Source organism: Bicyclus anynana, chromosome 17 (genome assembly GCF_947172395.1).
Source record: "Bicyclus anynana chromosome 17, ilBicAnyn1.1, whole genome shotgun sequence".
NCBI lineage: Eukaryota > Metazoa > Arthropoda > Insecta > Lepidoptera > Nymphalidae > Bicyclus > Bicyclus anynana.
The window spans coordinates 7,941,892-7,964,547 of record NC_069099.1 but is presented as its reverse complement, the minus strand read 5'-3'; positions in this window follow the sequence as shown (position 1 = coordinate 7,964,547).

Below are 22,656 nucleotides of genomic sequence, written 5' to 3'. Positions count from 1 at the left end.
TTAAAATAGCCAAGTTTGTAAACTATGTCTGTAAAACCTTTAAAAAGTCGATACATTGTAAAAGGAATTGCTGGTTGGTACGTTGTGGACTAAGACACGTTTGGCGCCCTCTTAGCTTTAGCAAATAGAAGTAAGAAGTAAAAAAATAGGTAAACTTAGTAGAAAAGTTAAGAATTAAGTAAATAAGAAATAGAAGTGGAATAAGAGGTACGTTTATTCCTTTGCGTGGCGCAGTGTTATGCGCGGTGGATTTATAAAACGGGGGTCCTGGGTTCGATCCTCAGTTAGGCCGATTGAGGTTTTCTTAATTGGTCCAGGTCTGGCTGGGAGGCTTTGGCCGTGGCTAGTTACCACCCTACTGATAAAGACGTACCGCCAAGCGATTTAGCGTTCCGGTACGAAGTCGTGTAGAAACCAAAAGGGGTGTGGATTTTCATCCTCCTAACAAGTTAGCCCGCTTCCATCTTAGATGGTATCATCACAAGGTGAGATTGTAGTCAAGGGCTAAGTTGCAAAAAATAAAAGAAAAATCATGCATTTTGAACTTGACTAGAAGACTTGCGTTGTTATCAAAGTTTTTCGCAATATACTTTCAAAAGCGAAAGGTAGAAATTCTCCCTCCTCAAAATTACAATAAAAATACCGCCCTATTTACTTCGCCATTGAAACTGGATATGTTGACTTGTCAATATTTTATTGCAAAGTAACTAGTAACTAAACTGGTAAACAACTTGTAGTTTCGCAAAGTAAAGCGGACTTCTATTCATTATTTGAACATAGTAGCTAAATACTAGTAGTAAGTTCATAGTGTATTTAGTTGGAAGTTAGAATACCAAATGGATTTATGGAGTGCCCTTAATGCTAAATTCTTAGTTCTAAACTTACTTTTAGAAATTGCAGACTAAAATTCAAAGCTAACTTAATTTGAAAGAGTAGGCATAATACCATAATATAATAAGATTTTTTACAGGTATTAAATATACCTACCTGTTCAAGAAAATACTTTAGTAATTAATCGGTTTAGTAATTAGGATTTTAAGACGGTTCTTTCCCGTGGTTCTTTTAGAAACGGCTTTAATTAATACGCCACTGGCTTGGCACAGCCTTCAAAGTGATCAGAAGGTAGCACATACGATGTTATTTTTCGCATTTCAGTTTATTTTTGTGATTTTTAAGTTGGTTGAATTTTTTGTTAAAAATGTTTTATTGATTTTTTCCAGAAAAAAACGTCTCGGAAAAAGGAAACATTGATTAATTTAAATACACATGGCACAAAATAAATTAAATAAAAATTTAATTTATTTTCAAATTAAAAAGTTCTTTAAGCCCAGAGAGGTTGACCACTATTTTGATAGTAGTTGAGTTAGTCACTTATTTCATGTACAAAAACCAAGGGTTAAAATGCATTTAAAAGTTAGTAGAAAGCTTATTAACCATCTTTTGCTTTTCAAAACTTATATTATAATATAAATTTTAATTTTCAATAATTTTAGCGATCATATAGTATAAAGAAGGAATTCATTACAAAGTTTCTATAACAATATATTACCGACGCGACGGTGGCAAAGGGAGGAATCCGTAGTGCGCTCACGGGACGAAAACTTATGACATCAATTTCGTAGAAGTCTTTTATTACAACGCACGTATTGAATGTCAAATTAACCGCGTAATATACATTCATGATCAGTGGCGGATTTACTAGTACCAGGCTGAGTAGGCTGAAGCCTAGGGCGGCAGATTTTGCGGGACGGCAAATTTGGCCCAAAACATTTTGTCTTACAGAAATAAAGAAAACCATCGCGAAATATACATGACTGACTAACTGAGTATTGAAATTTTAACTAATATTCTAGTAGGTAAGTACTGTACGTAGTTTACATATTATAGTAAAATACTCTTTGCGTGACGCTTTATAATCTGTAATATACTGTTCTATTCTGGATACTCTCGTCTTTCTTTGTATATTATGAAATAGGGGAGTAGGGTAGCGAATTTCAGAGGTCCGTAGGAGGCAAAAATTTAGCAGCCTACTGGCGGCAAGTTACTAAATCCGCCTCTGTTCATGATCTATTGTACCCATACAACATTGTTCATCCAATATTCACAAGTTTCTCTAATAGTGGATATTAAATTTTCTCTTCGTAAGTTATTTTTTACATTTTTTGTTTACGTCTTCTTAAAAGCACTAAAACTTTTTGTCTTTTAGACAATTTGTTTTACTTATCATCGCCTTTTTCGTATCTTTGTAGTTTGGGACTGTTGATAAAAATAATACTTTGACAACTGATGAAAATGATTTACAGTAAACATGCTCGTAGTACTCAACTAGCTTAACTATTAGCGATAAGACCGCCTTTGTGCAAATCTCTACCTATTTTATTTCTTGATAATTATTATAGTTTTATATATTTTATTATGTGCAATAGAGAATATATCTAGCTATATCTCTAGGTACTGTTTTATGATACACGTAATAGCGACATTTAGAATAATAAATTACCTATCAGCTTATCAAAAACGTATTAGAATAGCCTATTCTAATATAAAACTTAATGTCGTTTAATTTTTATTTTATTAATTAAACGTTTGTATACCTATTAATGGTGAAATATTGTTACTTAATACATATTAAGATAACATTTCTCAGTTGATTTGATGTTTATTTTATATTTTATAGGTTGTTAATAAAAGCGAGATTAGTGAATAGGCCAACGGCTTAATGTGCTCTCCAGAGAAGGGGTCTGTAAGACCACCCACTCCGGGTTGTTCCTCAAAATTATTGTAAGAAAATATGCGTGACCCGGGACTGGAACTCAGGACCTGATTATCCTCATTATCCATATGATCTAACTACGGGACCAACGAAGCAGATAGAAAATTAACAAATATTTTGCCACAGTATAATAAACACTGAAGAAATATATTTTTAATTGGCCAATGGACGTCCACTGCAGGACATAGGCTTTTTGTAAGGACTTCCAAACATCACGATACTGAGCCACCTGCATCCAGCGAATCCCAGCGACTCGCTTGATGTCGTCAGTCCACCTGGTGGGGGGTCGGCCAACACTGCGCTTACTAGTGCGGGGTCGCCATCCCAAAGTGCTGGAATGGAATGGAATAGTATTCATATTCATACATATTCAAAATTATTATCTGAAGAAATGGAACAAACGAAAATCTTTGTAACAGATACATTCGTACCGTGCGCAATACGGAATTTTTAAAAAGACATTCGTAATATCTTAGTCCGACGTTTTCGGTTAACTCGGATGAATTTATGTGCAAGATGTTTGCTTTCTGCTCATAAATTCTGACGCGTTGTTTGCTAGGCTGTGTATGCAAGCTCTGGCTTTATTTAAAATGCATGCAAACGTTCGTGGACATAATATTTGCACAGAAAATTGCTTGCATTTGTGCACCTAATTTTATAATCTCAATCTCTTTTGGGCAATTTTAAATATAAGAATTATAAAATATAGTGGCGGTACTGATTTTGTATTTGTGACTAGTGTATAAAATTAATTAAACAGACTATTATTATCAGAGACATAATATATACTGTACAGTGTGTAAACTACATTTACTTATCATAAAAACGGCCACAAAAGTTGTTCTCAATGCTAAGCGGGGAGCAACTATTTGACAAGTTTTGGTTAGACATTTTTACTTATTACATCTTTAAATTTTATAAAAAAAAATTCAACCTACTTTAAAAACATAAAACGTACCGACTAAATTAAAAAGCGAAAAATAACATCGTATTATGTTCTACCTACTGATCAGTTTGATGGCGGTGCTAAACTGGTGTCGTATTAATTTAAACCGTTTCAAGAGCTACATGAAAGAACACACCTGAAATACCTTTATCTTTATGATATTCTATCACCGCGTTTGAAATTGGTCTGAGGCATGCACCTCTAAATTTTCAATCGTGTGCATTATATGAAATTAAATATCACGTGTCTCAAACTTTCAAATTCTCTGCGTGTGTAAAGTCTGCCAATCCGCATCGGGCCAGCGTGGTGGACTATTGGCGTAAACCCTCTCAATCTGAGAGGAGACTCGAGCTCAGCATTGAACCGAATATGGATTGATAACCACTAGTCAGCGTCTACAAAATTGTAGAGACTTTTTATCTTCCAATATTCGATATATCGATAGCCCCATTTTCCACCGATGTTCACGTCTTCATAATACACTTCAAAGAAGACATTTTTCCTGTTCCCGTCAATGCCTTCCAACCGTCCATAGACTCGCTGCCTCAGCTGCGACATCAAAGAATTCCCCTCCATTATTTTATATACAGCACCGTAACGTTTGATCTCTTGTAATGTTATATTAACAAATTCTTATTTGAAAGCATCCGGTGGAAGTCATAATCTCCTTCAACCTAATATTTGAGTACATCTTACTTTTGCTAATAAACTGCCGAAGGAAGAATCTTGTGGTTTATGCGTAGTATTTTATATTAAAGACTTGGAAATCGCTTCATTATTTCAAAATAAGTTGTTGATGAGTTCTTCTAGCGCCAAATTACATAGGTTTAACGGTCTCCGTGGCGCAGTGGTATGCGCAGTGGATTTTCAAAACGGAGATCCTGGGTTCTATCCCCGGCTGGGCCGATTGAGATTTTTCGCTAATTACCACTCTACCGACAAAGACGTACCGAGCGCGATTTAGCGATCCGGTACGATGTTGTGTAGAAACCGAAAATGCGTGCAAGTTAGCCCACTTCCACCTTAGACTGCATCAGCACTTACCATCAGATGAGATTGTAGTCAAGGGCTAACTTGTAAAGAATTAAAAAAATAAAGAGAATAGCAGTACGTAATTATTATTATCGCCATTTTCCTTTTTATCAACCCAAATCTTTCTTAAATGTTTAATGTTTATACAAATCTAAGAAAACAGTAGGCGCATTTAAATACCTCATTTTTATGTAAAACTGATGTCTGACATTATTTACAATAGAAAATTGCAGTGTATTATATAAAATATAAAATAAAATAAAATATAAAATTGCAGTATTTCAGACAACCTTGCCTTAATGAAAATTTTATTGTTTTTTTTGGGTACCTTAGAAATTGTTGATATACCACCCCCTGTTGTATTTTTAAAGTGCATTAAAAAGCTGTTGAGTCCTCCACACTTTACAAAACATAAACCTGCTCTAGAGCTAAAATCTTAGAAGTTTAAAGTTCAAACACTCGTAAAAATTCGTTTACAACCCCGATAAGGTGTCGGTGTATCCACAGTTACCAAGTTTATTTACACCATAAATAGAACCAAGCCGTAGATCAGGTACTTAAAGAAAAAGCTTTATAGAGCAGTGATGTGCTGTTACTGGAATTTAGCAAAGTTCAAACAAAAATATTTGCACCAGAAGTTCCTCAACTCTCTGGCGCAGTTAGTAGGGTAGGGGTATTGTAGAGGTATGATAGGGGTAGGGTAGGGAAGAAGTATCTTAGTGCACATAAGTCAAAGCGAATGTTGACAAGGTCCGCTAGTAGGGTATAAATTAAGAGTAAACCAAAGTACTTTTGTAGAAGTAACAGGGTATCTGCGATCACTACTTTTAGAGCCGAACGTCCATCGACTCTTCGAACTATGTGGCCCGCCCTTTGCCACTTCAGCTTCGCAACTCATTGAGCTATGTCGGTGACTTTGGTTATTCTGCGGATCTCCTCATTTCTGATTCGATTACGCAGAGATACTCCGAGCATAGCTCGTTCCATCGCCCTCTGTGTGACTCTGAGCCTTCTTATGAGGCCTATAGTCAGCGACCAAGTCTCGGAACCATAGGTCATCACTGGCAACAGGCACAGTTAAAATACTTCATATTTTATGCTTCCTTACTTTCAATGTAACCTTATTTACCCGAATACCTTACTAAAATCAATATATAGAAACATTGTCATCATATCTATTAATAATAAAGATTTACAGTCTACGTGCGATCATGCACGATTAAGAGTATAATATACTCAGAGGCACAATTATCTGCCCACTTTAATAAACTCGCGTCATATTATACACATATAATATAGTCTTCATCAGTAAAAAAATGTATGTCATTAGTAATAACGAAATGTCTATCTGTATTTGTGATAGAAGGCGTTCACATTTATTTTGTTTAGATGTATTGGACCGATATTGTTATGTACGAGTAAACAACGATATCGGTACAACAATTCATACCGATATTTATTTTGAAACGTATTATTTTTTATCGGCATTCAATTTTGAAGATCGAATTTGAAACAGCCGTTCTATGTGAATATATCGAAGTAATTTTGTTTGATTCACAGCCACAAGTTCTGAGTGGTTTATTGGATTATACCGTCATCAAACAGCGTTAGATGCGCCTCTAACCATGGTAAGACTTTTCTAATCAGGCCAATATTCTGTTATGTTATTTTTATTGGCGAAAAAGTAAGTTTAGACTTTAATATTTTCTAAACACAGAATATAGAATGATACTGAATGAAGCTTTACAAGCAGCTTGGTGCTTTACAGTATTTAATATCAACCCATAAAAAAAACAAACGTCACGCGTCTTCTTGACATCCAATCAATTTTTTTTTTTTATTTATATATTTCAAAATTTAATACTAACAACAATTATATAAAAATCCTATAATTAAATTACCTATTAAAAAATACTCTACCTTATTTCTTTAGTTTTGGTAATCAGTTTTTAAAATATTTAAAAACATACGGCGCCATCTTTTTTGAATTATATTGAAAACTAGCTGACGCCGCGGAGTTTTACCTGCGTGGTTCCCGTTTCCGTAGGAGTACGGGGATAGTATATAGCCTTTCTCGATATATGGGCTATCTAACACTCAAATGATTTTTTAGTAGTAGTAGTAGTGGTATGCGTAGTATAAACTTATACCTCTTCCAAGAAAGCCCGCTTCTATCTTAAGCTGCATCGTCACTTAATATCAGCTAGGCTATTCTGTAACGATATTTTTATAACTGGCAAGTGCGAGTTTCGAATTCACGTCTATCTCTCTCTGTTTAACACGATACTATAGAATGAGAAAGATATAATAAAGGCAGAATAGCCCAGTTGGTGATATCGTAGTCAAGGGGTAATTCGCCATTGAATAAAAAAAAAGATCAAAATCCACTGGACTTTGACATTTTCACTTTTTCTCAATCTACAGATACACATAATCTTTTTAACACAAAAATGGAACCGACTTCAAAGACGTATTTCAGTTTTTTTGATTATAACACAAAATTACTAGACCAATTTTCATGAAAATGAAATGAGACCAATCTGGAAGTATATTCTTTCAAACAAAAAAAAATGCTTAATAAATGACAAAGATATGCGGTAACAAACATTAAAAAAGTGCTTTGAATTGAGAACCTCCTCCTTTTTTAAGTTCAGTTAAAAATACTTGCAAAGGTTACTAGTTAAATTGATAACCTTCTTCTTATTAATTGATTATGAAACACAGCTAAAACTTACGTGATATTAGGTCGGAGTATGCCCGACTAGTTTCGAACCCATACGGGGCCCTTAGTCATGAGCTGGCTCTTGCAACGCAGCACAATCCAAACTGATGAATAACACTCATGATAGTTTAAATTCTAAAATAACCGTTTTCTTTTGAGTAAAAATAAATACCTACATAGTTTCTTTAACTTGACACTTTACTTGTACGTTTCCCAAAACGACCGCAATTTTCTTAGCTTTCCCGAAGCCAACAAACTCAAGTTTACCGTGTGCTCGAGCGATTTATTGATTTTCACCGATGTCAAATGCGGGATTAACTTTTCTATCCGGTAAGAATTTTACGACAAAGTTGACTCGTAGCAGACCAAGAGGCTGGGGGAAATTTCTTGGGTGTCTTTATCCATATATAAATAAAATTAAAGTGTCTGTATGTGATTGCGAAATAACTCGTTTTCTCAAGTGCTTATTACTTTACAGGATTCTGAAACAAAAAACAAACTTTTTAAAATTTTCGTCTTTCTGTCTCTATTCTGTTTAACCGGCGTAATCTATGTTACGGAGTTCTACAAAAGGCAAATTTAGTTCCAAATCAGACAACAGTGAAAAAAACATGCCAAAAGACAAAAGAGCCTCCCAATGCATGAAAAGAAACAAACAGACCCAATACATTTTTTTATGAATTAGCAACCGTATAAAATTATAGCCATTAAAAAAAATCTATGGAACGTCTGGACCAATTTTAATGGGACTTTTACAAGAAAATATTAGACTATTGAACAGCATATAAGCTACTTTTCATCCCGGAAAAGCCCATGGCTTCCGCAGTACTTTTGAAAAATTTCATTTTGACAAATTACCAGGGGTATGCCAGTCAACAAATAAATAAAACATTCCATCCACTACCATTCGTGTGAAACAGGTGGTTAGGATAAAGTTTAAAACAACAAACAAACAACTTAATTAAGGGCAACTACACACAGGGTACGGTCAGTAATTTGCATAATAAGGCTAATATTTCTATTATTATAGTAAATCGAGAGCAGGTATGTTGCTCGAAGTAAAATCTAAAGTAAACTAGAGTTAGTAGTAGGAGGGTGGGAAAGCGTATTATACTTACAACTAATAAACCGGAAATTACTTTGTAATACAATACACACACACACACACACACAGCCTCAATAGCTCAACGGTAAGAGCGGTTGGACTCATCACCGAGGGGTGGTGGTTCGATCCCCGCCCCGTTGGTCTATTGTCGTACCTACTCCTAGCACAGTCTTTCCCGACTAGTTGGAGGGGAATGGGAATATTGGTCATATTAATACATATGGCAAATATTCTTTTAAAAAAAAAAAAAAAAAATATTAGTATATTTTGACGGCCTCCGTGGCGCGGTGGTATGCGCGGTGTATATAAAGACGGAGGTCCTGGGTTCGATCCCCGGCTGGGCAGATTGATATTTTCTTAAATTGTCCAGGTCTAGCTGGTGGGAGGCTTTGGCCGTGGCTAGTTACCACCCTACCGACAAAGACGTACCGCCAAGCAATTTAGCGTTCCGGTACGATGCCGTGTAGAAACAGAAAAGGTTGTCGATTTTCTTCCTCCTCCTAACAAGTTAGCCCACTTCCATCTTAGACTGCATCATCACTTACCATCAGGTGAGATTGTAGTCAAGGGCTAACTTGTAAAGAATAAAAAAAAAAGTTACCAAGTTTCACTACGAATAATGAGGGCTCAGGATAGGCTAATAAAATATAACAAAATAGCAGCTTTGGAGAGTCGGTACGTACGTAAAAAACATCAATCCTTCTCGATCAAATAAATGTAATCGCTATGTATCTACAATGTTCAAGAAAATACTACAATCTATATTTATATAAATAAAAATGAACCTTCGAAATGTATGTACGCCCATAACTTTCGAACGACCACACCAAATTGGAACTTCAAAATGAAATATTTGTATTTAAATATCATTTATCGTGAATCATCATATTATCAACATCTTAAAAACATTATAAGCTTCCAGGTTTATTTGTAAGTCTAATTTTTGATACTCGTATATACTTACTTTACTATTTGGATACTCGTTCTAATATACTCGTATATTAGAACAAGTATCCAAAGCTGCTCTAATAGGATCTTACCAAATTTGGATAGGTAGGGATAACAACACGAGCAGAGAAGGGGAGTGTTGATCGATCGTCAAGGAATTCCTTAACCCTACATCCAGTAGTCACAAGTCGTGGACTTTGCTTGGTGTTTTTCTCTCTACCACGCGATGGACCCGGCACCTGCACGGTGAATCCATGGAATGCTAAGATATTCGTCTCTCTCTAATTTTCTGCAGTACAACAAATACCTGTACCTACGTCCCTACCTAGGTACTTTTGGTTTCGTACTTACAATATCTAATGACTAAAGGAAAAAGCCAATAACAAAAAACAAATACAAAAAGGCAATTTCAGCAAAAAGGAGCGGCGTACATAATAACTTTGTTCGTTCGATTTTAATTTTCTCGCAGTTGTAGCCTCAGGTTATATTTATTTATTTATTCGAAATTTTATTTCGACTTAATAGGGTCGCCAATTGGAGACGTTAAAGTAAAATACGAATTAAATTTAAAGAATAAATGTAAGAGACGTTGTGTAATATGAAACGACAAAGTAATTTTGAATAAAAATTAAATTTGGTCACGTTTAAAATGATATTTTTTTCTTAATAAAACGCTTCTTATCGAAAATACTTGACGCATTTTTTTTTATTTTTCTTTATTATTTAAAATTTCGTGTGACTTTTAAACACGTGTACAAACTAAAAAGTAGTTTTTGCATTTTTTTTTTAGATTATTATCTATTTCTCTAGAAGTTAAGCAAACTCTTGAAAACCTGTTTAGTAGTTTCTGAGGTATTGAATAACAGACATCCAAATTTTCTTTTTTGTAATATTATTAGGATTCGAGTGGATTATTACTAACCATTATGGCTAGATAAATTATTTGCAAACCCCATTTAGCTGGCCTATTCACTATTTTGGTATTTATTATCAACCTATTAAAATAAACATCAAATCAATTGAGAAAATAATGTCATCTACCTATTTATGTCCACCTGTGGGCACCGGATGACATTTGTTACATACTCATAGAATCTCAATTTCGTTTATGTCAACTAGCATATGTCAAAGATAGTGAATTAGCCTGCTGAGGGTAACGTAAACGCAAATTTCTAAGGAATTGAAACAGCGCCATCTAGTGGTACTACTGCACAACTGTTTCAATTCCATATAAATTTGCGTAAACGTCAACGTGATAGTAGCAGTATGAAAATATTGAAAACTCCCACTAGGCAGTGTTCTGTGAAATTGACACTACGTAACGCAAGAAATAATTTTCTGTCCATTCTCTTCTTACATTCCCACACATACCTATCAATGGATTTTGCGGGATATATTTATAAGTTTCTCAATAAACTCCTCTTTCTTCCAATATAAGACCCAATATAATGAGCTAATCCGTTCCAGAGATTAATCCAGACAAACAGACAGACAAAAATTTTTATGAAGATCGGTTGTTAGTATCGTACTAATATTATAAACGCGAAAGTTTGTATGGATGTTTGGATGTATGTTTGTTTGGATGTTGTTTACTCTTTAACACCGCTACTACTGAAGCGATTTGGCTGATGGAATGGAAATAAATTTTACTCTTGATTAATAGGCTACTTTTTATCCCGAAAAAAGCCATGGTTTCTCGAGATTTGAGAGAGAACTGATGATTTTGATGATATGAATGTTTGTTACTCTTTTACGACTCGACTACTGAACCGAATTAGCTGAAATTTGGTAATAAGAAATATTATATATATAGCCTGAATTAACACATACTCTACATTTTATCCCAGAAAAATCTATGGATTGGGATTTGTGAAAAACTAAATTCCACGCGGACGAAGTCACGGGCGTCCGCTAGTTGTGTAAATAACGATAAGTACTTGAGAAAACAGTCATGTAGAGTTCAAAGGCAGATACTTTATTCTTATTTATTTGATATAGCATTAATAGGATTAGAATTGAGTATCTATTCACTGCCAGATAAATTATTCGCAAACCCCATTCAGGTCAGTGAAATTGTGACTGTTTATACGTGGCGCAACAAAGAATTTCCAATCCATTTCAAATCCATTCTCTTCCTACATTCCCACATATATCCGGGGCATTTTCGGAATGCGAATACGTAGCACTGTTCCGTGGCGAAATGGAGAAATTCGACCTTTCCGAAAAAAGGATTGTAATTTTCTACCGTGTTACAAGGACTGTATTAAATTAATCCTTTTAATATTATAATTCGCGTATAAATAGTCGCGAAAGTTTTTATGGATGTTTGTATGAATGTTTGTTTGTATGTTTGTTACTCTTTAACACCGCAACTACTTAACGCGATTTGGCTGAAATTTGAAATGGAAATAGATTTAACTTTGGATTAACACATTATTTTACATTATTTCGGAAATTTCCATGTTTCAAATAGATATTTTCATTTTTATCTATACTAATATTATAAAGCTGAAAAATTTGTTTGTTTGATTGAACGCGCTAATCTCAGGAACTACTGGTGCGATTTGAAAAATGCTTTCATTGTTAGATAGCCCATTTAGGAAGGCTGAACCACGTGGGTGAAACCGCGCGGCGTCACCTAGTATTTTATAATAACCAATCGCCTAGTATCTAATACGCCTACTCACATAAATAATAATAATCACAATCTGGCATGACATATCCACAGACTATATAGCAATGAAATAACAATTTAAAAATATTAGTAACATTGTGAATTGTTCGAATTCATACATCAATTTGCTGTACTCAAAAATTCCCGCAGCTTATAATAAATTTATTATCAATTCATGCATTGTTTTAACGGTATAATAATTCTTCATTTTTATATTATACCGCTTTTTCTGCACGTCCGCGGAGGTAACTTCGTTTTTACAAATTCAGAAATAAATACAACGCAGCACTCGTATATATTCCGTTATCTTCTGGATTAAAAACGTAACGTTAAAAATATCCACGCTCAGCTGCGAGCTTATGTAGAATTTAATCTTCCATTTGTGCGATTCTGTGTTTGTCGGGAGAAGATAAAATAGAGTTAAATAAAAATAGTTTTAATAACTAAAAGCTTTGAATTGCAAATACAGACTCAGTCGCGTATAGAACCAGAGACTGCGTATAGAAGTCAGACATACTTCATTTTATAAAGGCGAGCTTGTGCCAATATACACCTCATTTTATAAAGGCGATCTTGTGCCAGACACACCTCATTTTAAGAAGGCAAACTTGTGCCAGACACACCTCGTTTTATGAAGGCGAGCTTGTGCCAGACACACCTCAATCTATAAAGGCGAGCTTGTGCCAATATACACCTCATTTTATGAAGGCGAGCTTGTGCCAGACAAGGGTGCGTTAGGCCACGCTCCTACCACAGGTGAGTACTATAGAAAACTATGGTAGGTGGTTTTTAATGGTGTTTTTTGAAGGGTTACCGCGAAGGTAAGAGACTGACGACTGGAGATATCATTTCCGCCACGCCACGGATGTCTGGCTATCACAGACTGTCGGTGCAGCACAAAGGCGAGCGGGGATTTATAAAGACTAAATGTCTATGAATGAATATGGAATTGTGTGGAATTGCTTTTTTATTATTATGCATTTACATTTACTATAATGATACTATCAACGTTTTACGTACGATTCGAGTTTCGTAAAAGCTTTAAGCCTGGATATTTTTAAAAATGTGCGGAAATATTGCTTCATACTCGTATCTTCCATTCAATAAAAGATGGCGGTACTAAATATCCACAACTAAGAAAACCCAAGGAGGGTTATGTCAGGCAGGCGGTCGTAAAAACTAGCCAAAACTAAAAAGCAAAGCATCATCATCATCATCATCATAACCATCATCATCATCATCATCAGATCACGGACGTCCAGAGCAGGACATAGGCCTTTTGTATGGACTTCCAATCATCACGATCCTGAGCCACCTACATCCAACGAATACCTGCGACTCGACTGTCGTCAGTCCACCTGGTGGGGGGTCAACCAGCCAAGACGCGAGTGACGATTGTTGCGTGATGGCGGCCATCGGCATCAATTGTGTGCGATGAGTCCATATATTATATATTTCGTACCGCCTAGCGATTTAGCGTTCCGGTACGATGCCGTGTAGAAACCGCAAAGGGTGTGGATTTTCATGTAACTTGTAAAAAATAAAAAAAAAATAAAAAATTAAAAAAAAAAAAAAAAGTATTCGGCGTTTTGTGGTTGTGGCCGGTAGCCCGTGTGAGGGCTCCTAAAACACATTTTCACGTGTCACTTTTTATTACAGCGCCTACATTCTAACCACGCGACGTCCTTTATAGTAGAGGAGCCGAAGAGGGGATTTTTGCAGTTACTCGAGCGCGGCAGATAAACATAAGGGACTATACCTTACACTTTGTCGAGTACCTCCACCGAGTATGAGCCCTTAATATTGGTGGGTACGTTTAGGGCAACCAAAAAAAAAACTAACTTCATAAATACTCAACCAGCACGTCAGATTAAGATAAGGTAGGTGAGTTGATAGCTAAAAACTGCACATTTCGAAAATCTGACGATTTGAGCGTAACGTAATGGAGTGGGAGGGTTTCAAAGTTACAAAATTAAACCCTTATATTTTAGTGCTCGAGGTACGAGTGCGATTAATTTTTTACTTATTTTAAAGGAAATAATCTCCTAATTAATCGCTAAAATTTTCTTACAATTTCAGTAAGCCAAAGTAATAAAAATTGTTTTTAAAGTCTGTAGTTTTTTTTTTCCACCGCTAAAAGCGGAAAAAGTAAATAACCATTTATTCTTCCTATAATTTAATCTACCAAATGTAATCGGTCTTAATGACGCTCGAGTAACTGCATATTTAGCATCCCGGGCTCCCCTACTATTAGTATAAAGGTGGTCGTGGATAAATACAGAATAGATAATCATTATTCCATGTACATAGTAGATAATTGAATACATTATAAACGACTTAAACTTCGATTATAATAGGGTCATGATATTATTGTTCACCCGTTTGCCTTTAGGCAGGATACACTTTGCATACATAATATTTTATAGGCTATAATTATAAAATTAAAAAATTGGATTTTAGAATAGTTAGTCTAGACTATAATAAATATAGAATTACATATACCTTTGATATTATGTGGATATGACCTCTACCTCCGATTCCGAAGGGTGTGGGTTCGAATCCGGAATTTTAAGAAATTAAGTATCACGTGTCTCAAACGGTGAAAGAAAAATATCGTGAGACCTGCATACAAGAGAATTTTCTTGATTCTCTGCGTGAGTGAAGTCTGTCAATCCACATGGGACCAGCGTGGTGGACTATTGACCTAACCCCTCTCATTCTGAGAGGAGACTAGAGCTCAGCAGTGAGCCGGTGGTGCATATGAATGATAATGATGATGATGATGATATATACCTATGATAAAGTTATCAAATAAAATGGTTAATTATGATGAATAAAAATGTTTAAAACGACGTGATTAGCGATTGCTTGTTTAACTTGACGTATTATCTGAAAACCTTTGAGACTTTTATACATTCTTGGACTAAATAAATAAATATATAGTATGAGTAGCTCATAATAGTTAGTACAATAAGCAAAAACGTTGTTTGTATCTACCACCAACAAGTACCCTATATTATGCATAGTTAGTAGTAAAGGCATACCTAATAACTTAGTGCATATTTCTGGCGTAGTTTAAGAAGTCTATTAAAGACGAAGGTCAATTAATCATACTTAAAACCTTAATTCTCGAAGGGACCATGGGGAAATCCATAAACCAAAATCAAAGGCGTTCTTTGTGAATATTAATAAAAAAATACTAACTAATCAATCAATAAGTTTCAAATACACTAATACTAAATAGTCAAAGAGCAAGTCGCTAGTTTGTGGTCACCCTTTCTATTAAGTAATAAACTTTAATGTCACCGATAAACCGATTAGTACGCGTGGGTTGTTATCTATTCATAATATTGTATCGATAATATATTCATGTTTATCCATTTTGTTTTAGCGATATGAATAATTTAATAGATGATTATGAATCTAATTTTAACTGTACATTTCTTTTAAGAAATATGAAAAATCCACGGATATGTCTTTTATATGTTCATGGTTCTAATCTCATACAATGTCTTTTTAGAGCCTTATTAGCTCAACGGTAAGAGCGGTCGGACTCATCACAGAAGAGTGGTGGTTCGATCCCCTTTCTATCACAGTCTTTTCCGACTAATAGGAGGGAAATCGGAATATTAGTCATATTAAAAAAAAAGATATGGCAAATATTCTTTATTATATATTTAACATTACATACACAATTACAGTGTTTTATACTTAAAAAACACTGTGTGTATGTAATGTTAAAAATATACACGGCTGAGTTTGTAATAGCAGTATAGTTTCGAAATAAGCTAGTATACAGTATATCGTATAGTATAAGTATATCGTAGATGTATGCCTATCTGATATTCCAGTCAACAATGTGATGGGAACGCATAAATATCACAATGGGAAAGCAGAGTGTGGGCGAGCGGCTTGCTCCATTTCGTAGAAAAATATCTGCCTAATCAAAGAGCTGGGTGTATTAAATATTGTACAGTAGTTTAAATATATATCTACTAGTTACTATATTTCATATATAGTATCGGAATGAAATTGTAGACAAAAATGTACATCTCTATAATTTGTTTATTTTTGCAAGTCTGTTAAGCTAATTATTTAGTTCTAGCGGACGCCTGCGACTTTTTCCGCGTGGAATTCATTTTTTCAACAAAATGCCGCGGGAACCATGGATTTTCCGGGATGAAAAGTAGCTTATGTGTTAATCCAGAAAGAAAGAAAGAAAGATTTTTATTTGGCAAAACACAAAAAAGGAAATCATGAAACATAAATACAATAGAAAAATATTAATATTACAATCATCAAATTTTGTGAGTGCCCCAGAGTAAAATCTATTTCCAATCCAAATTTCAGCCAAATCGCTTCAGCAGCCGCAGCACAAAAAAGGAACAAATATACACACTTACACTACACAAACTTTCGCCTTTATATTATTAGTTTTTTCTTCTGTATTCGGCCGTTCAGCTCAAATTGAGTTACACACATCCATTCATTCAAACATTCGTTTTCATATAGCATCAATTAATTAACTGAATATCATATGCTATTCAAATTTATTATTAAGAAAAATAAACTTGTTTAATAAATATATACGTTGGAACATGGGTAACATTGTAATTTTATTAATAACTACTACTAAAAGTAAAACAATCTTTTCATTGTGTGTTTGATATTGTTACAAACTAGGGTTCGAAGATTTGAAATGAAACACCAGTGTGCCAATATGGAATTGAAACAGTTGTGCAGTAGTGCCGCTAGATGGCGCTGTTTTAATTCCTTAAAAAATCGGGTTTACGTTAACGCGATAGTAACATTATCAAACTGCCACTAGACCCCTCTGGTGACTCGTACGTAGTCCTTCATAACAATGTTTTCAATAGTTAGAAAGTTAGTGGATTTGTTTGCGGAGAGCACTTTAAGCCATAGAGCCATAAGCCCTATTGTCACCCTAAATCCACCTTGAAGCAAGGTGATGGGTCTAAACTCGAAACACTCTCCCATAAGTAGAGAGGTCTGTAATGTGCCACTGAAATAGGCTGGTCGCAATGGCTCAAAAGTAATAGCTGCCAGCTCTTAGCCTATTTATGAAATGGAGCATGTTGCTCGGCTACTTTTTCCACCGTTTGCACAGACGTACATCATACAAAGAGGTATTTATACGCATAATACTATAATGTGCCTCGCTATGCATTTCACTGTAATTGGCCCTTTATTATATTTTTTTTCATATTCAATATTTTTTTTTTATTCTTTACGAGTTAGCCCTTGACTACAAATCTCACTGATGGTAAGTGATGATGCAGTCTAAGATGGAAGCGGGCTAACTTGTTAAGAGGAGGGTGAAAATCCCCACCCCTTACGGTTTCTACACGACATTACGTACGCTAAATCGCTTGGCGGTACGTCTTTGCCGGTAGGGTGGTAACTAGCCACGACCGAAACCTCCCACCAGCCAGACCTAGAAATTAAGAAAACCTCAATTGAACCAGCCTGGTATCGAACCCGGAGGCCGACAATACTGTAGAATTTCTTGATGCACTTATCTAAAACAAGGCGTGTTGACAGAGTATCTTACTTTTTGCTACTTAACCACATTGTCATACAAATCTGGTGGTACGTTATCTCGTTCCTACGTACAGAAGTTTTTATTACCTAGTAACCTTGTTAGCTACCAGAATCAGGATTTTTTGTAGATAAAAAGTTGAGCGTCTCATCAAGATGAAGCTACTCACAAAAAATTAACTTGATAGTTATCAATTGTAAAAATGCTAACCAGATCCTCGATCATTTAATAGGAACTTAATTTTCTTTATAAACTCCATATTTACCTATAGCTTGGCAAATTCGTTCGTAACACTCCAGATCGTCCACGCGGGCCGGGGAGCGTGTAGCGATGAATGAAAAACCCACGACTGATGCACTCTCTTCCCCGCACGCACGATTTCACACCCGCGCACCCTTTTCCCCCGTCGCCCGTATATCATGGGAGTGTCATCAACAAACTTGCCAAGCTATACCTTACCTTATTTACAAACTATCATTTAAAGGCACAATATTATAGAGAGGTAAAGTTTGTGGTGTTAAAAGGGGTAATCTTGAAAGTTCTTTTACCACTAGAAAGCGACATTTTTTCACGGGAACGGGATCTACGCGGGTTAAACCACAGGGCGTCAGCTAGTCTTTTATAAAATAGCGAAGGCTTGGCTATTACAGGCTGTATGGCTCTATTATTTCATATATTTGGTCTATATTTTTTTAACCTTCTATCCGGAATGCGGCGTATCTTTTTAGGAATGGGTTTTAGGATGGTTTCGGGCATTCTGTCATTTTTTATCTGGCCCCGAGGGAATGCTTTCGCTTGGATTCTCTGCGGTCCGCGAAACCTATAATTCATATTTAGTATTTGCCATGGAGCTTTTATATCTTTTGTGTTTCCTTTATGTTTTGTACAAAAATATAAACAAATAGCTCACAATATGATACATAGTTGTTTGTTTAAATAGAAACTGTTTAGCCCAGTAGGTACTTTCGAGCTTTTTTTTTAATCTACCCATCAGATTTTTAGCAATTGAGTTTTTACCAGAATGTAGTTACATGATAATATTTTTAACCCCCGACGCAAAAAGAGGGTGTTTTATTTTTTATTTTTTTTATTCTTTACAAGTTAGCCCTTGACTAAAATCTCACGATGGTAAGTGATGATGCAATCTAAGATGGATGCGGGCTAACTTGTTAGGAGGAGGATGAAAATCCACACCCCTTTCGGTTTCTACATGACAATGTACTGCCAAACGATTTAGCGCGCTTGACGGTACGTCTTTGTCGATAGGGTGGTAACTAGCCACTAGCCACGGCCAAAAGCCTCCCACCAGTCATAAAGGTGTCATAAGCTTAACGTGTCTGTCTGTGTGTAATTATACTCGAGTGGGGCTTATAATGAAAGCGGACTGAAAGAGAATAATGATGACTTTATCGAGGGTCTAATAATAATTTCATGACATTCGGGGGTTATTCAAAATTTTAAATTTTATTGAAATCAAAATTCAATATTCGTATAATATTAATAATATGTCTTTATTTCAGGCTAAAAACCCATTTAAAATATACAAATACATAATAAATAAAAGTAATTAATTAATTAAGTAATAAGTCTACAGTAAAGAACCGAATAATATAAATATTAAACTATTTGGTACGTTACAACATTTCTCTAGGAGAGCAATCATTTTTATTTCCTGTTTCTGTCGCGATGCACGGTAAGCCAATACTTTAGGATAGGGTTTTCAGGGCACTCGGAGCATACGCTGAGGATTTCATTTCGAGAATTCCGGAGACGGAACCAAAAAGCCGCAGTTCGCGATCTGATGATCGCGAAATAATCCTGTACTTTGGCGTCGGCAAACATACCCGATGCACTACAGTATTTAGACAGTTTCATCAGAATTCGGTATGCGTTATACTTGCACTTGACTCTACAACCGGTTTGGAAATGGAATGTGAGGTTATGAGCCCAGCTCTATTCAAAAAAGTCTATAGTTCGATTTCCGTCGTTGGACTAAATTGTCGTACCTACACAAGCACAAATTATTTGCCTATTCTGGGTTGGAAGAGGAATATTTGTCATGTTTAAAAAACACGGTTAACATTATTTTATGAAAAAATAACTAGAGGACGCCCGCGACTGTAGTTTTTTACAAACCCCATGAACCATCGATGAAAAGTAACCTATGTGTTAATCCAGACTATAATCTCTACTTCAGGTGATTCGTATTCACTAAATTTCAGGTGACTCGGTTCTGTAGCCGAGGCGTGAAAGAGTAACAAACATTCATACCATCAAAATCGTCAGCTTTTCGCAAATCTCGGGAATCCATGGATTTTTTCAGATAAAAAGTAGCCTATGTGTTAATTCAGAGTAAAATTTATTTCCATTCCAAATTTCAGCCAAATCGCTTCAGTAGTAACAGAGAAACAAACATCCCAAAAAAATATACAGTTTGATTTGTTAATTAAGTTGTCCTGACAAATCAAACTGTAACCAAAATAAGACCCTAGAATGGCAGAGAATGAACTTGAGTGGAGTCACGCATTTGTAAACGTTGTCTGTAGGGTTAAATGTGCCTTTGACAGTTAACTAACACTCCCCTTTTTTCACACAAGTCACTCTCCCCGCCTCTAAATAACCCATAAAGAGTTACACACCAAGAAATGTGGAAGGCTCGAACGCTATGCGTATAGTAAAGAAGATCGTACGACGAGCGCCTTATATCGTAAGTCGTTCTCGCCAACCAATCGCTAACGGATCGCTAATCGGAAACAAGTCGCGCCACCTGACGTCATATCCGTCTCAGACTACTATTTCCTACACCTGCTTAATACGTACAAGCCACGATAGTTGACACAGTAATAGTAAGAGTAATACATAACACGACAAAGCACAAATTTTGAACCAGAATTCAATGCTCAGAAATTTAATTCTAGAGCACCTACACCGCAGTTAGGACTAACTTGGTGCGATATATTATAAGAGAAATCCAATAACAAAGTTTTGGCTGCTGTAACCGCGTTCGAAGATTTCTTCATTATAACACTGCATAGAAACTTCTAGTTGTATACATTGGATTGACGGGGCTGGCAATTAGTTCCCTCGCCTTAGTTTACGCTTTACAGTTTGAGATAAAGAGACTTGATGTTGAATATGGGCAAGCCGAATAGAATTAGTTACCTATAATCAAAGATAATTTTATACTATAGATCGGTTACGTCCCTACAAAATCACCGATAATAGTAATCCGAACAATGCACAATTTTGTCTTTAATTCTATTATACAACGTGTCCCAAAATTCAACGATAAGCGGGCGCCAAAAGATTGACCTGCTCATGAGCACTTAAGGAAAAATAATAAAAAAAATATACCTAAATTTTTTTTTTAGTTACAAAATAAATTTTAAAATTCTTTGAAAATTTACACCTTGTATGATATTTTGAACTACCACGGCTACAATTTCTTAAATATGCTTAAGATTTTTTTTGTATCGGATACCTAAGTAGTACTACTATTCACCACAACTCTTAAAAACACCACAATGCCCGCAGTTTTTACACAAAAAAAAATCAAAATATTTTTTTTCCCTCAAATTTATAAAGATTTTTACTTTCAGTCTACTTTGACTCATGGTCTTGCAAAAAAAAGTATGAACACCGCTATGGCAAGTTATTTTCAAAGTTGACGCAACTAATCAAGATTTCAAAATAGTATAATACCCTAAGATAACTAGTCGCAAAAAAAAAATATGCGTACCATTTGTAAACAAGAACTAAATTTCTAAAATGTTTTTGCTCCTAGAAATCACTTTTACTTTATGCACAAAATGATGTGAGTCATACGTTGCAATTTCCTAGAATTTTAATGGAACGAACGATAACATTTAAAAATAAGAGAGAGAGAGAGAGAGAAAGATAGCGATAAGTATACGTTAGAGAGGGATAGACAGATGTTCTTTGTTGAATGACAATGATGCAGGTAAAGAAAATCCTGTTCCCAGCAAGTCAGTACGCTCTGCTCCTTTGTTTACTGCGCAACTTTCCGTATTCAATTGACGTGGCTCTCGTACTAACGACTTTTGGCTTTGCATTTTGGACTGGACTTAAGTGATCTGCAAACTGAACTGACCTGGCATTATTTTGGACTGTGCCTGTGTTTTGTGAATTGGACTTTTGGTGTATTTTGGACTGTTTAGCGTTATCATGCCGCAACCATACACGCCGATGGAATACGCTAACATGCATCTCATTTATGGAGAATGTCGGTGCAATGCTAACGCTGCTAGCAGATTGTATCGAGAAAGGTACCCAAACGCTCAAAGATATCCAGATTATCGGGTATTTATGAATGTGCATCAAGCGTTTTCGGAGGGTCGTTTGCCGTCAGCTAGAAGAAACGCTGGAAGACCTAGATCGGAATGCGATGAAGAAGTTCTCAATGAAATAAACATTGATTCAACTACCTCAGTGCGTGCCATAGAAGCAGCTACGGGAATCCCAAAAAGTTCAGCACATCGAATACTAAAACGTCATCGGCTACACCCATATCATTACAGACGTGTACAAACGTTACTATCACGGGACTATCCACTGCGGATCGCATTTTGCCGAGTGATGCTTCAAAAGCATCGGGAAGATCCTCAGTTCTTGGATAAAGTACTATGGTCGGATGAAACAACCTGCAAGAAAGATGGCTATTTAAATCTTCACAACCTACACAGCTGGAGCAATGAGAATCCGCACCTGATGAGAGAAGACAAATCCCAATATCAATTTAAGGTCAACTTATGGACGGGCATTTTAAATGGAAAAGTGATTGGGCCTTTTGAATTACAAGGAAACTTAGATGGGGACAGTTATTTGAACTTTTTACAAAATGATTTGCAAGAATTACTAGAAGACGTCCCCCTAAGC